Below are 13,021 nucleotides of genomic sequence, written 5' to 3'. Positions count from 1 at the left end.
AGGAAGGGGGTAAATCGCGCGCAGAAAAGGAGAACGGGCGATCGCGCCGTTTGAATCGCCGTTCATGTCCAGGTGCAAGCTCCCCTTCAACCGATCCGGTGGGGGGACGTTCCATCCCTGTTCGGGGGGAGCGCAAGCTCAGCCCTCCGATTGGTCTCTGTGCCCCGTGACGTCACCGCGCCGCTGGCGTTACGTATAACTTCAAGCACGCGGAGCTTTGGATTCAGTCAGTTGACTGGTATTCGCCATACCGAGCAGGTCTCACCTTGAGATATCGAGGATTGCCGAACTTGGAGACGGATTGTCAAGCTCCCCCGCCTGATCTCACTGTTACATCGCCGTGTCTTTAACGCCTCCGGTCTTCCTTCCGAAAGGTGAGTGGCTTTAATTTTTAACTTCGCTCACACACACTTTTTATCATTATAATTAATTTTTCTGAAAAAAATATGGCTTGTAGAATTAATCAGTTGTTAGCGTGTCTTCTTGTTTCTTTTCTAAATTTTATTCCATAAATTTTGATCCTCAATTTGTTGTCTAAAAAATTCATGAAGAAAGGTATAAAAATTGTACTTTCTATTATGGCAGACTAAATAATACACAATCGTATATGAAATTGATAAAATTTACATTTTTTAAACAGAAATGTACAAATAAAAAATATATTTTTATATTACAAAGTACGTGAAAAATGTTTAAATTGGCTCAGTTGTTAAATATATTATGTTACGAGAAATTAATTCTGCAAGTTGCAAAAGAAATAGTTTTGGTTTCCTTTACACAATTAATTTGAAAAATTACGGAGATAAAGATTTTCATTATTGAATAAATCACAATAGAGTGTATTTGTTAGCCTCTTTGTAAGATCAAGAGTCGAGTGAGCATCCGCGTAAAGTTGATGAGTTTAATATTAACTTTCTTCTAAGAACCTCTTAATTTAGCTACTTTTCGCAGATTACGGGTTTATGTGCGTCGTGTGTATCTTATAAATTTGGCTATTATACTAATGAACTTCACAAAATATATGATTATTAAAACAAAACTGCCTGAAAATCTTTTACGAAGAATTAATTATCTGCTGTAAATTGACCTTTCGACTTTCGAAGAAAGTCGAGAGGAAGAGAAATAATGAGATTAATAAAAAATAATACAAGGTACCTACGTAAGTTACATGCAAGTTATATATTGCATATAAAAATGTTTTAATCAGGGTACCCAGATAGCACAGAGGATTCGAAAACAATTCAGTCGTATGTTATCAATTTTGAGTTAATTTTTAGATGCAAAAGAAATTTTTTTTAAAAGTTTTGAAAAAGAATTCTTTTTACAGAAATTAATTCAAAATTGATAACATCTATACTAAATATACGAATAAATTTTTTTTGAACTCTGTTATCACCAGGTACTTTCTCTCTCTCTCTCTCTCTCTCTCTCTCTCTCTCTGAGCCTGAGGGGATTCCATCCCAGGGTGCTCTGAATAAATGTACGCTTTCTCTCTCTCTCTCTTTCTCTCTTTTTCTTTCTTTCTCTGTACTAATTTCTTGGAATAAATATATGTGTAAATAATTATATATTTTTTATAAGACTATAATTCTAGTCTTCCAGCATAATCTCTTTACAATATATAATGTTTCGATTTATCCAAGGCATTAATGAGAGAAATATTTAAGCTATCTATTGCACAGATCTCGTTTCAATTTTTATTTCAAATGTTTTATCATATTTCCTTTAGAATGATAAAAATATTGTGGCGTTTCTTTGACTGACAATGAGATAATAATTTGTATTGGCTTGGTATAGAAATGATTGATATTATTATAAGTTTTATTTGAGTTATGTCATTTGTGCAATGCAATGTGCAATATAATAAACTGCAAAACCTTTTGTTTTCAAGTTATACTATGTACGAACTCTTTGTTGTAACGCGATAAGAAATCTATTATCCCCTCAACTTAGCTTTGTGCAAATTTAACCCAACATCAGTCGCGTTTAGCCTGCAAGACAAGGGTCGACGGGCAAGCTCCGTGCCAATGTTCGATTATATCATAGAAGCAACAGGCTTCCGATGTAATACGTAGTTTATATGAGAGAAACAGATTACTTTTTATCATAAAACCGACTGAGAAGATTTCGTTTAATCTATATTCTTTTCATTTTTGTAATTTAATTTCAATTTATAATAACATATCATTAAATAACGTGCAAATAATGTTACTTTAGAAGTATTATATTATAGAACGAGAACACGCGTTACAATGTTTGAATACAGAGTTGAATAATATAAAAAAGCAATTGAATGCTATTTAATTGCTTTGTATTATTTTATATTGAAAAATATGTACATAATAAAAATGCAAAGCGCGTAAATTTTTTAATTATTTATTTTGGGGATTTTTAATACATGATGAAAAGTATAATAAATAATAATAATAATAATAGATAATAAAGATGAAAATAGTGGCTGAAAAGACAGAAAATGTTGATGCAGAAAACAGGAAATGATATTTCAATGCACAAGAAATCAAAAAACAAAGCATAAAGGCCAGATAAATAAAAATGTTTAATACATTATCTTGTGTATGTGTTGTATTTTTAACCAATAACTGTCCAAAGCAGCTGCATTCTTTTCTTTTATCTTTTCTTTCTTAAAATATTAGTAATAGGTAAATAATAATTTTTTTAAAGAGTACGTATTAAAAAATGTTGATAATTTAATATCATGCACATATTTTTATAATCAAAATACTGTTCAAAGATTTATCAACAAATAATAATTATTTATGAAAATAAAAAAAACACTAAAACAACTTTATTTATGTAAAACAAAATACAGATAATTTAAGAGCTAATGAGAATTCAGCGCGGTAAATGGAGCGCAGTTTGACGATGTATAAAACATACTTTAATTTACATTACTTGAATCAATCAGGTTCGAATCGTTATGGGTCAATTTCGAGAACCATCTTCAGCGATAACAATAAAAAAATATCTGTTGCTCTGCAACGCAAAGTTAAGCTACTTCAAAGTTTAAAAGATTGCATTGTTCATTCACACGTAGAAAGTAAAGTGAAAAGGTAAAGTAATTAGTCTATAATTTATTTACAGAATTTAGCACGCACAATACCTCAAATTTGCCTTCATGCCTTTAAAGGCGAGATTTTAATTTACTATTATCGCTGAAAATGACTCGAAATTGGATCAAAATATTCCAACTCGATTGATCCAAATAATGTATGTTAAAGTATGTTTCTATACTATCAAATTGTGCTCCATTTACTGCGCTGTACTTTCATTAGTTCCACTTGCATTGTGTATGTTTTACTTATAGAAAAAAAAGATAACTTGAGTAAATCTTACCCATGTATGCACAACACAATTAATAATTATTTTTAAAGACTAAAAAAGTAAGAATTTCTTTAAAGAGTATGCATTGAAAATGTAGGTGCTTTAGACAGTTATTGATTAAAAAAAAATAATACACGCACACACACGCACGCACAACAAGATAATGTATTAAACATTTTCATTTAATATCTGGCCTTTATTCCCTGTTTTCTGATTTCTTGTGCACTGACATACCATTTCCTGTTTTCTGCATCAACATTTTTTGTCTTTCCAGTCACTCATTCAGTAACATTTTAATACAAATACTGTTTTTCAATTATCGTAAGATGACTTTTGGATGACAAAAAGATATTAACAAAATATTTTGATATTGGTATTTTTTTAAGAGAATTGCATTTTTCATATTTCGCAATAAAAATATTCATTTTGTCGAAAGCACTTTTAAAACTAATCTCCAAGATTTGTTTTTTTTAGAAGTTTATATTTGCTTGCAACTTAATGAGTCACTGCGATTCATTTAAATTTTCTATGTTTTTTATTATATATAATATTTAATATTTGAAATATCTTTATGATAAACAACTTTACAAATCCAGTTTAAAGTTTCAAAAATTGTAAGATATTATTTTAAAAAATTGCTCATCCATCATCTATGTTTGCTACAATACGGATAATAAAATTTTTCAGCAGAACCGCGCGACTCCTTTATTTACACAGAAACAAAAGATAAAAATGCGTAAAAAAAGAAGCTGAATTGCGTGTCAGCCAATTCTACCTTCTATACAAAAGGCGCGAAAGGGGCTCTCGATCGAAAGCAATTTTGAGAAATGTCAGCCGGGATGGCGACTTCGTTCGGAGAATGGGTTACAATCTCGCGCCACAGAGACAGTCTTAATTCCCGATGCTTTACGACTGCGATACCTATTCCCGCGCGGCCGCTTCGAATGCGGCTTTACACCAACGCCCGATGAGGTATACTTCGCGCGTCATCGCTCCGCTATACCACGCTCGTTAGCGTGAGACGGAGTCATTCCGCTATATAATAAGTCGCTGCGCTCCAAGGGGACGAACATTGTATTTATTAGACTCTACGGGACACCCGGGGCGGCGTAAGCGCTGAAGTTTCTATCGAGTGAGAGCTCCCGGGATGTGTGGGGAGTAACTTTTAAATTCCATCTTGCTTGTCCACTCCGTGGATCTTTCTCGCGTTTTTTATCGGTCCGAAAATCGGAGCGAGTAAACTCCGCTCTCTCTCTCTCTCTCTCTCTCTCTCTCTCTCTCGCTGGTCTCGCGTATACGAGGCACGAGCCACGATATTTCCCCACGGTGAAAATTTTCACACGGTGAAGTCTCCTGTCTGGGAGTTATCGCGAGAAATCTTTCGGGCGACAGAACATTCGTTATTTCGATCGCGCCGACGAAGCGTTAAAATTCTTTGACGTTCGGTGTACTTTACGGAAGAAAAATGCCAGGGAGATAGTTTGCATGCTCTTTTTTTTTTGATCGTGATTATGTGTGAGTATGATTGATTTATTAAAATAATTTTTACCGCTGACGCTATTAAAGAGAACGCCAAGAGAAACGCAACATTCTATTTTTATATACTAAATAGATAAATAGATAAATTTAATATTTCTTTATATTTTATACTTTATATATCTGATAAAATTATTTAAAAAGACTGGCTGCGGTAATATTTTTCGCAATAAGTTCTCTACAGCTAGTATTTTAAGATGCTTATAAGCATCGAGTTGTTAAGAATTGAAGATCAATAACGATTTCAGCTTTAGCTAATGATTGCATTACAAGTCTGACATTAATTTGACGCGCAGTTTAAATGACTGAATAATGAATTTAAAATGTATATACTATTTATTAGGCATCAAAAGCCGTGATTCAGCCATGACTGTAGAAGGCGCTTTCAGATTTAGTTGTGTTTTCACATGTGCGGTCTAGTTCCAGCTATTATTATTTAAAAGGAAATAAATGATACATAATTATATAATATTATTTGTACTATATCTAATTATTCCGTAACATGCTCTAGGCAAATATTAATCCCTAATTGTTCATAGTATGATTAGTTTGATTATCGACTTACTTGGAAATGTATATCTACGTTGTTGAAGCGCGGTCCCCAGCCAGAGGCCATTCCATGAGTTTAAATTGACAGTGATCATGTATAATTTACTCGGGGTCAAGGGGGCGTCCCGTGTGTGCGGAAATCATGAAAGTAATTAGCAAGTTTTGTATTATGTAATTCCTTAAAATAATTCCTCCAGGTAATCTAATTAAGCCGGAAGATTAATCGCTGCGAAAACTTACGATTTATTCAAACATTTAATTCTTATGCAATGTGCGTGCGCTATGATATTCCCTTGTGGCCAATCGTTTTAATTATTTGATTACGCAATCACACCCGCGATCTGTGTGATCTGCAAACATTGCTGTAATCATGACTTGATGAGAAATAATATTTTAATGATAAACACCTCTCTCTCATATCTTCAATAAATATTTAACACAGGAAACATTCGTGTGTGTTGATACAATTATTTTTATGTGGTGTTCAAAATACTCTATTTTTTAAATTGAAATTAGAAGCAATTTCAAATTGAAATTAAGATTTATTATTAGCTTCTTTTCTACAAGCACAAGGCACTTATCTTTTAATAACGCTAATTTATATAGTATTAATCTTTCAATATATAAGATTTTGTATTGGGCTATGATATGATGAATCATTTTAATTATCCAATCTGCTGTATGTAAAATAAATTTATTAAAATAATGCCAAATTGTAATCAACCGAAACGCTAATGAAATTTGCAAATTTCAATATTCATGAGGATAAATTAGCAAATGTTATTTTCAGCTCGATTGAATAATTCAACTGAGAAATCGAGATCTATGATCCATTAATATCTATTTATTTCACAATGCTATAAAATATCTTTAAAGAATTATATGAATATTATTATAATACTACATCTGCATACAATAGATACGTTAGAGAATTTTATTTAGTTTCCAGAAAGAATTATTTTTAGAAAGTTTTTTTAATTGTTACTATAATTCTATTTCTAATTTTGTAATTATATTGTTATTATATTTTCTTACTCTTACTCCTTCTTTATTTTTTATCTATATTTCGATGATTAAACACAAATAATCCTTTTTAAAACAAAATTATAGACATAATCTAATTAACATATCGTTATTATACGTGTTACCGTGCGTGTGATTTGACGAGAAAGAAAATAATGACATTAGTCGTATACATATCCTTTGTTCGTTAGTATTTGCATAGAAAATGGGAGACATGGAAAGACGATTGGATGAGTTTTGAGAGCGACTTGCCAAAGAGATTACAGCTTGGGGAACGATAAGAATAAGGAAAGAAATGCAAGGAAAGAGCGAATTATAGACTCAATTTCCGGAACGCCTCCTTATGAGAGAATTAGTATAATCTTCATCAGGATACGTGCGTTGAGCCTAATTAAAATTGTGATTAGACGTGAATAGTTAATGACGTTTAATCTTCTCCTAAGTTTTGCAGATTGTAAAATTGGAATAACATCTTTCTATGCTTGGAAAGCTAATGAAAAATTATAAATAGCTTTTATCTCTAAGTTACAGAATAAATTCAATGATCTAATTTCATGATATTGAAATTTTGATTATTTTCTCCTATGAAAAATATTTGAGATTCCTTTTTCTCTTTCTCGATGTAGTAATCTCTCTTGATATAGTGAAATTTTACAATACACATATAGAGAGATTGTTCACTTTGAGATTTTGAGTAGCAAGTTATTAATGACAATCACTGACATTAAATCATTCGAGCATCTCATTTTGGCATGTTCAGCGATACCCATATCCATCGAGTCCATAACCGCAGATTGCATATTTAGAACAATGGAATGAAAATAGCTTTGCATTCCTAAGCGCACTATAATGCTCTGTCATCTGATTTAACTTTCCAAAACGGAAATGATATTTTGAAATCTTGTTTAGTGGTTTTCGAAATTGCGGAGGAATAGTGAAACGATGAATAGAACGAGAATGTCGCGTCATATATATGCGCGAATTAATACGGCACTTTCAGATATTATCAATAATATATAAGCCTATTTCCGGTGTTGTTTCTAGCGGTATTGCGAACAAAAGTCTGACTAGCGTTACAATAATTTACATTTAAGTGATTATTTGAAACAGCATTTTATTCTAATTTTTTATACATAGCTAATACTTTATTGCTAACTGGAATAAATGTAAGTTAATTCTGCTAAAATTAAAAAAAAAACTTACAAGTATGTTGAAATATTGATATAAAAATTGTTCCTGCATTAATTAAATGTTAATGAAATTGATATTATTATATACGCATGTAAACGAAAGGATGAACACATATTTTTATTTCTATATATTTATCTCTAGTTAAAAAAATGGTTTAAGTGCAAAATTAAGAGAATACAAAAATGTCTATTTTAATTAAAGAGATAGATGATAGTTTTTAAAATTTTCTTTCCAATATATTCTTCTTAGTTCTTAACTTGCATATATAGCTTAGGCAAAAAGCCGATTAAAAGGTGCTCGCAAAACGAATTAATTTTTAGTAGATTGTACTTTGAATATTGAAATCAATAACATTTACTCCAGCGGAAATAGTAGAGATTACGAAAGTGGTGAACAGAGAATGATAAAATTAATACATTTAGATATTACCGGAATCTTTGTTATGTAAATTATTAATTTTTTATAGCAGTTATGTACGCGAAACGAATTATTATATTACATTAATCGATTTCAGTAACTGATTTGTTTACAAAATTGAATTCCTGTTTAGTCCTAATTGCGATTTGTACTTTTTATTAAGATTATTTTTATATTTGTTGTAATGTACGACGAAATTATAAAAGTCGGCAAATGCGACTTTGATTTTCTTGTCTTTTGTGCTTTGCGATTTGAAATTAATGTGTCTCATATACATGGTGAATATACGCAAAATGTGTGAGTGTTAGCTATATACTCGTTCGAGATTACTTTCCTTACCTTTGCTGATGAAATCCTTTGATTTCTTTCTACTATACATCTTACTTGTACAATCTAACGACAAGATAAATGACTACACAATAAATTATTCGAGGAATGACTATACAAGAATTGTTCTATCAGTTGATTATATCGTTCTACCTCGAGGAAACAGGCGAATTAGAATCGTAGATGTTAGCGATCATTTATGCGATAATCTCTCCAAGATGTTCTAGAGACTAGACTGTATTATTTAACTAAACCTATTATTTTAAAGAGATAGTTAAGTACACATTTTTCTTCATTAGTTACGATAATCTAATTTTAATATTCTGTTTGAGTTTAATAATATATTTTAACAATAAGCTTTATTTTATTGGGATATCGAGATTTTGTTTTATTAATTAAAATGCAGGAATAATAAAGTTGCTACAAGCACGAACCGAATTTGCATGTAACATTATATTTAATTTTCAGTAAAAATTCCGCTGAAATTTTGCGTAGAAAATATACAATTTATACATTTGCAATACATGCAATTATTTACAATTGTCGAGTATTTACGTCGTATAATGCCTTTTATTCCAAATCTTCGTAATGCCGTAAATCAATTATTTAATTTTAACCAGATTTTATTTCGTACTCTCTCTCTGTTTGTGTAAAGAAAATTCCGTATTGTGGAACAAGAAAATTTTATTACATTTAATTCCGGATTGTAATTGCATTTTTTTGCGAAAAATCGTTTGTTACCAATGTTTCGCTGAAGAATATGATTTGCCTTTTTGTATCGTGACGTCAGATTATCTTATAACATTTAATTATTTTGACGAACGTCAATTTGTAACCATATATATTAAACATTTAAAGAGATTTGGTTGTTGAACAATATATGTCAGAGTGTTCGCCATTTAAAATATATCATTTATATTATCCGCTATACAAATCGACATGCATGGATGTATATGCGGTGCAGGAAACCTTTACAAAAGCTGTAAAACAATCACATTCATCCTATACTCGCGGATTAGCGCATTGATTTCGCGTGTACCTTTAATCTAACTTTTGTACAGAGAATATGAGCTTAATTAAATTAACAAATAACAGAAAAAAAACGTTTCTACCAGCAGGCAAATTTGCAAATTGCTATTTCCACATGCGCGCCCGAGAGATTACTTATCTGTAGATATATCATATTTAACCACAGAACTCGAAATATCAATAAATGTCAAAGTTAAATCCATTGGCTGGGATGTACCGTTGTATCCGATTATTTCGCGTAAACACTACGCATTACACGACGCGTTTAGATTTGTCCATTTTTGTCTCAACAGCTAGGCCGAAATTGCAACTTTATGCAACAGTTGCAACATCATGCAACATCGTATCGATTCGAGTTATTCGGTGACGGCAAATGCTTTGTCCTCCGATTCCTCCTACGACGCGACGTAAGTCTTTCTGCGTTTGAAAGCTCTCCTGGGGCTATTTCTTTGTGCGTAATATTATATATGCCAGATTTTATCGGCTTTATATATTGCTCTTTGTCGGTCGAAATTATTTTTTCTGTCTATTTCTGATCCAATTTACAATAAACTCTTTTTTCAGCGAAAATTTACGATGGCGCGCAATGTCATGTCTATGTGCTCAATCTTCGATACTATACGCATATATACATAGATGTACGTTTGTAACGAGATATTAAATTAAAATTCTGTTAAATCAAATTGTGGGCTGAGATAACGCAAATTTTCGAGATATTACTTTCCTCTCGCTAATACTTCCTCTCACAAGTTTGTTAATTGTTTCCAGGTAATTGCAAGCATATTACGATAGATTACCGCAGGTTGTTGTCACGCGGGAATAGATTCGCAATAATCGTTATGTTGTTATGTTGCAAATTGGACACAGTTAATTGGATGGATTTGTATAAGATAATTAATCAGTTTAAAAAACATGGAAGAGATGCTAATCACGTTCTGGCCGTAAAGATGAGCAGTTAATTAAAATTTTTCTGTTGCGGTACAACGCTCACCGAGCTTGATGAGAATCGCGAAATATCAGTGATAATTAAGATATTAATTAATCGTTGCCTCTTTTGCAAAAGTCACTTTTGTAGTTTTATAAATTAAAATTTTATAATTTAAAATTACGTGTTAAGTAATTATAATTTTGGATCGCTGCGCGCGTAATCAGTATGTCTGACATGTATGTACTTGTACTACTTGCTCGCTTATAATGTCCTGTAATCTCCATTATTTCACGCAAGTGCAAGATTAATAAACATTCGCAACATTTTCTGCAAAATTATGCTGCTTTAATATTTACATAATTTACATTATTAAGTATACAATTAATTTACAGTCGTTTTAATACGCGATGATAATTAATATAAATATGTAGTGTATTTTGAACACTTTGTTTATCAATCTTTTTATAAATTTAGAAAATCTTTACAAAATCTTAAATTAAATGTCCAATTACTTAAGATTAAAAATTACAAATAACTTAATAATTTAAATAATTTTATTAAATAATAAAGTTTTTTTATTGTGCAATTTTGAATAGAGTTAATTTGCAGAGAAAGTTAATTTAAGATTTTTTACTAAGTTAAGATATTTAATTATGGTTACGAATTTTAGGTCATTTATATTTTTTTATAAAATTAATTTTTTAATAAATAAACTTTTTGAAGTTTTCAAAAGCAATTTTCGGAATAATAATAATTTCGATGAATTATATTTTCAATGAATGGCACAACAGAATTAATTTTAATTTTAATTTTAAAATGTGAGGTACAGCAAAACATGAACGCGCAATATGAAAAGTTTGACGTTTAAGCGGGCTTCCGAGGGACAAAGGAAAAATAGTAGTACACTTGTTGAGTCTGCTTGTCTCACACTTTGCATTGCGTACGTAGATATGCGGAGTTGCGCAATAATGTCCTCCACACTATTATGCGCAGGTAGTATTACAGGATTTTTAATTATAAAACATTTCATTTAACGATATCAAACCGTTATAATTATTTAAAAATACGTCAAAATTAGTATTTTTTATCTACTATAAACACAATTATAATTTTGTGTCATTTTAAATTATAAATTGACAAAATTTATCAAATGCACGTAAAATAATGGTCGGAACAAAGTGTAAATGATCACTTAATCCGACGCGCATACGCCTCTGTTCATCAATTTGCCGCTATGACACGTGTGCAGCGTTCTACTATGAATTATTTCAAATAAATTATTAAACACACAAGTTCTATTGCATTGACCGCAATTGTTAAATATAATTATTAATAGACTTTTGAGATATTTCATATACGTGTCACATCTATGACCACGATCATTCGGAACTATAAACTCTTTTCTAATTACATTATGACGCATCTGCTGCTATACACGTTTCATGTTATATAGGGCAGCATGCGAGAGAGGTAGCGGACAGTAAGCGGATTTCAAAATCGCCACAGTCATCTGCGCAAGTCATTTTATTTTGCGGATTAAGAGCTTTTTACTTGATCGGTATAAAAATGTCGAAAAATCAGTGATTTATCAGGTTTCGTACATATCGAGTCTGACTCTTTCTTTGATATCACAATCGAAAGTATTGCGATCGCCGATGGGCATACAGATGGAGTCTATCCGCCTGCGGCGAGGCAAAAGTTAAAGAACATTTAAAATCTCAGTAGGCTCAGATATGATTTATATTACACTATTTTAAGCGTTTGTATATTCTTATAAAGTATACAAGCCGTCAGATAAGTATCGCAGTGTGACGAAGGTAAGGTCCTCGGAGAATCCGCACGAGAACTTCATAAATCACTCACGTGAGAAGAAGAGGTAGAGAAAAAGCGGGCATGTTTTTCTTAGGACAGACATATAAGAGAGTATAACTTTAGTTCTCTCGTATCGAATAACAATGATGTGACGCGAAAAAGAAAAATTTGTAATACGTAAGAGAGACGTTGCCTTAACTGCAGTAACAGTCGCATTGGATACATTTTACTATAAATTAAAAGAGAGAGATATCTGGATTAACTACTTTGTTTCATTTAATTAATTTAAATGAGAATAGATTAAATAACAATTATAATCAATTTTTTTCTGCGTATAAAAATGATGAAAAGATAGAAGACAGAAAGAAAAGCGCTTTAAATTATTACTTTTTACTAAATTATTATTAACGTATGAAGATATGTCACATTTATAATTACTTTCTGTTTTATTTAAATTTTTATACTTTTTTTATTAGCCTCCCTGCTTACTCCGTGCTCCGTAATAACTGCGCCATATACCTTTGCAATAAATGCTGAGAGAAATGATTTTATGATGTATCAGTTTTTATAAAGAATTATAAAATTTTTTGTACTATTTAATGTGTTATACTGAATGGAGTAATTTTATGCAATAATAATTTAGATACTGCAATTAAGAGATAAAATATAATTATAAAATTGAATGAACTATATTTATTCTATTTTGTATAAAATCAATTTATCCACGATATTATTCAAACGTTTGATAAACGAACATTTTAAGTTTAGACTCCGCGCGTGTCGATCGGTTTTAATTTTTATTTAACTCTACATCTTCTTTTGACGTATTTCAAGAATTTACATCTTTAATAATTTATTTTGTGGCGT

General features: G+C 31.0%; 1 protein-coding gene across 2 annotated transcripts in view; it reads left to right on the top strand.

Moving 5' to 3' along the window:
- The first annotated feature begins 201 nt into the window (after positions 1–201).
- LOC105458638 (tachykinins) overlaps positions 202–13,021 on the top strand; it is a 59,467-nt gene continuing 46,647 nt past the window's right edge. Inside the window, exon 1 of one of the 2 annotated variants that reach the window (XM_011704105.1) lies at positions 202–374. The gene's annotated coding sequence lies outside the window, so the exon portion shown is untranslated. The remainder of the gene's footprint in view (positions 375–13,021) is intronic. The other variant, XM_011704106.1, reaches the window with a different exon arrangement.

This window comes from Wasmannia auropunctata, unplaced genomic scaffold, assembly GCF_000956235.1.
Source record: "Wasmannia auropunctata unplaced genomic scaffold, wasmannia.A_1.0 LD334492.1, whole genome shotgun sequence".
Classification (NCBI taxonomy): Eukaryota; Metazoa; Arthropoda; class Insecta; order Hymenoptera; family Formicidae; genus Wasmannia; species Wasmannia auropunctata.
Note: the sequence above shows the minus strand (reverse complement) of the source record. Positions and strands in the feature narration are given on the sequence as shown.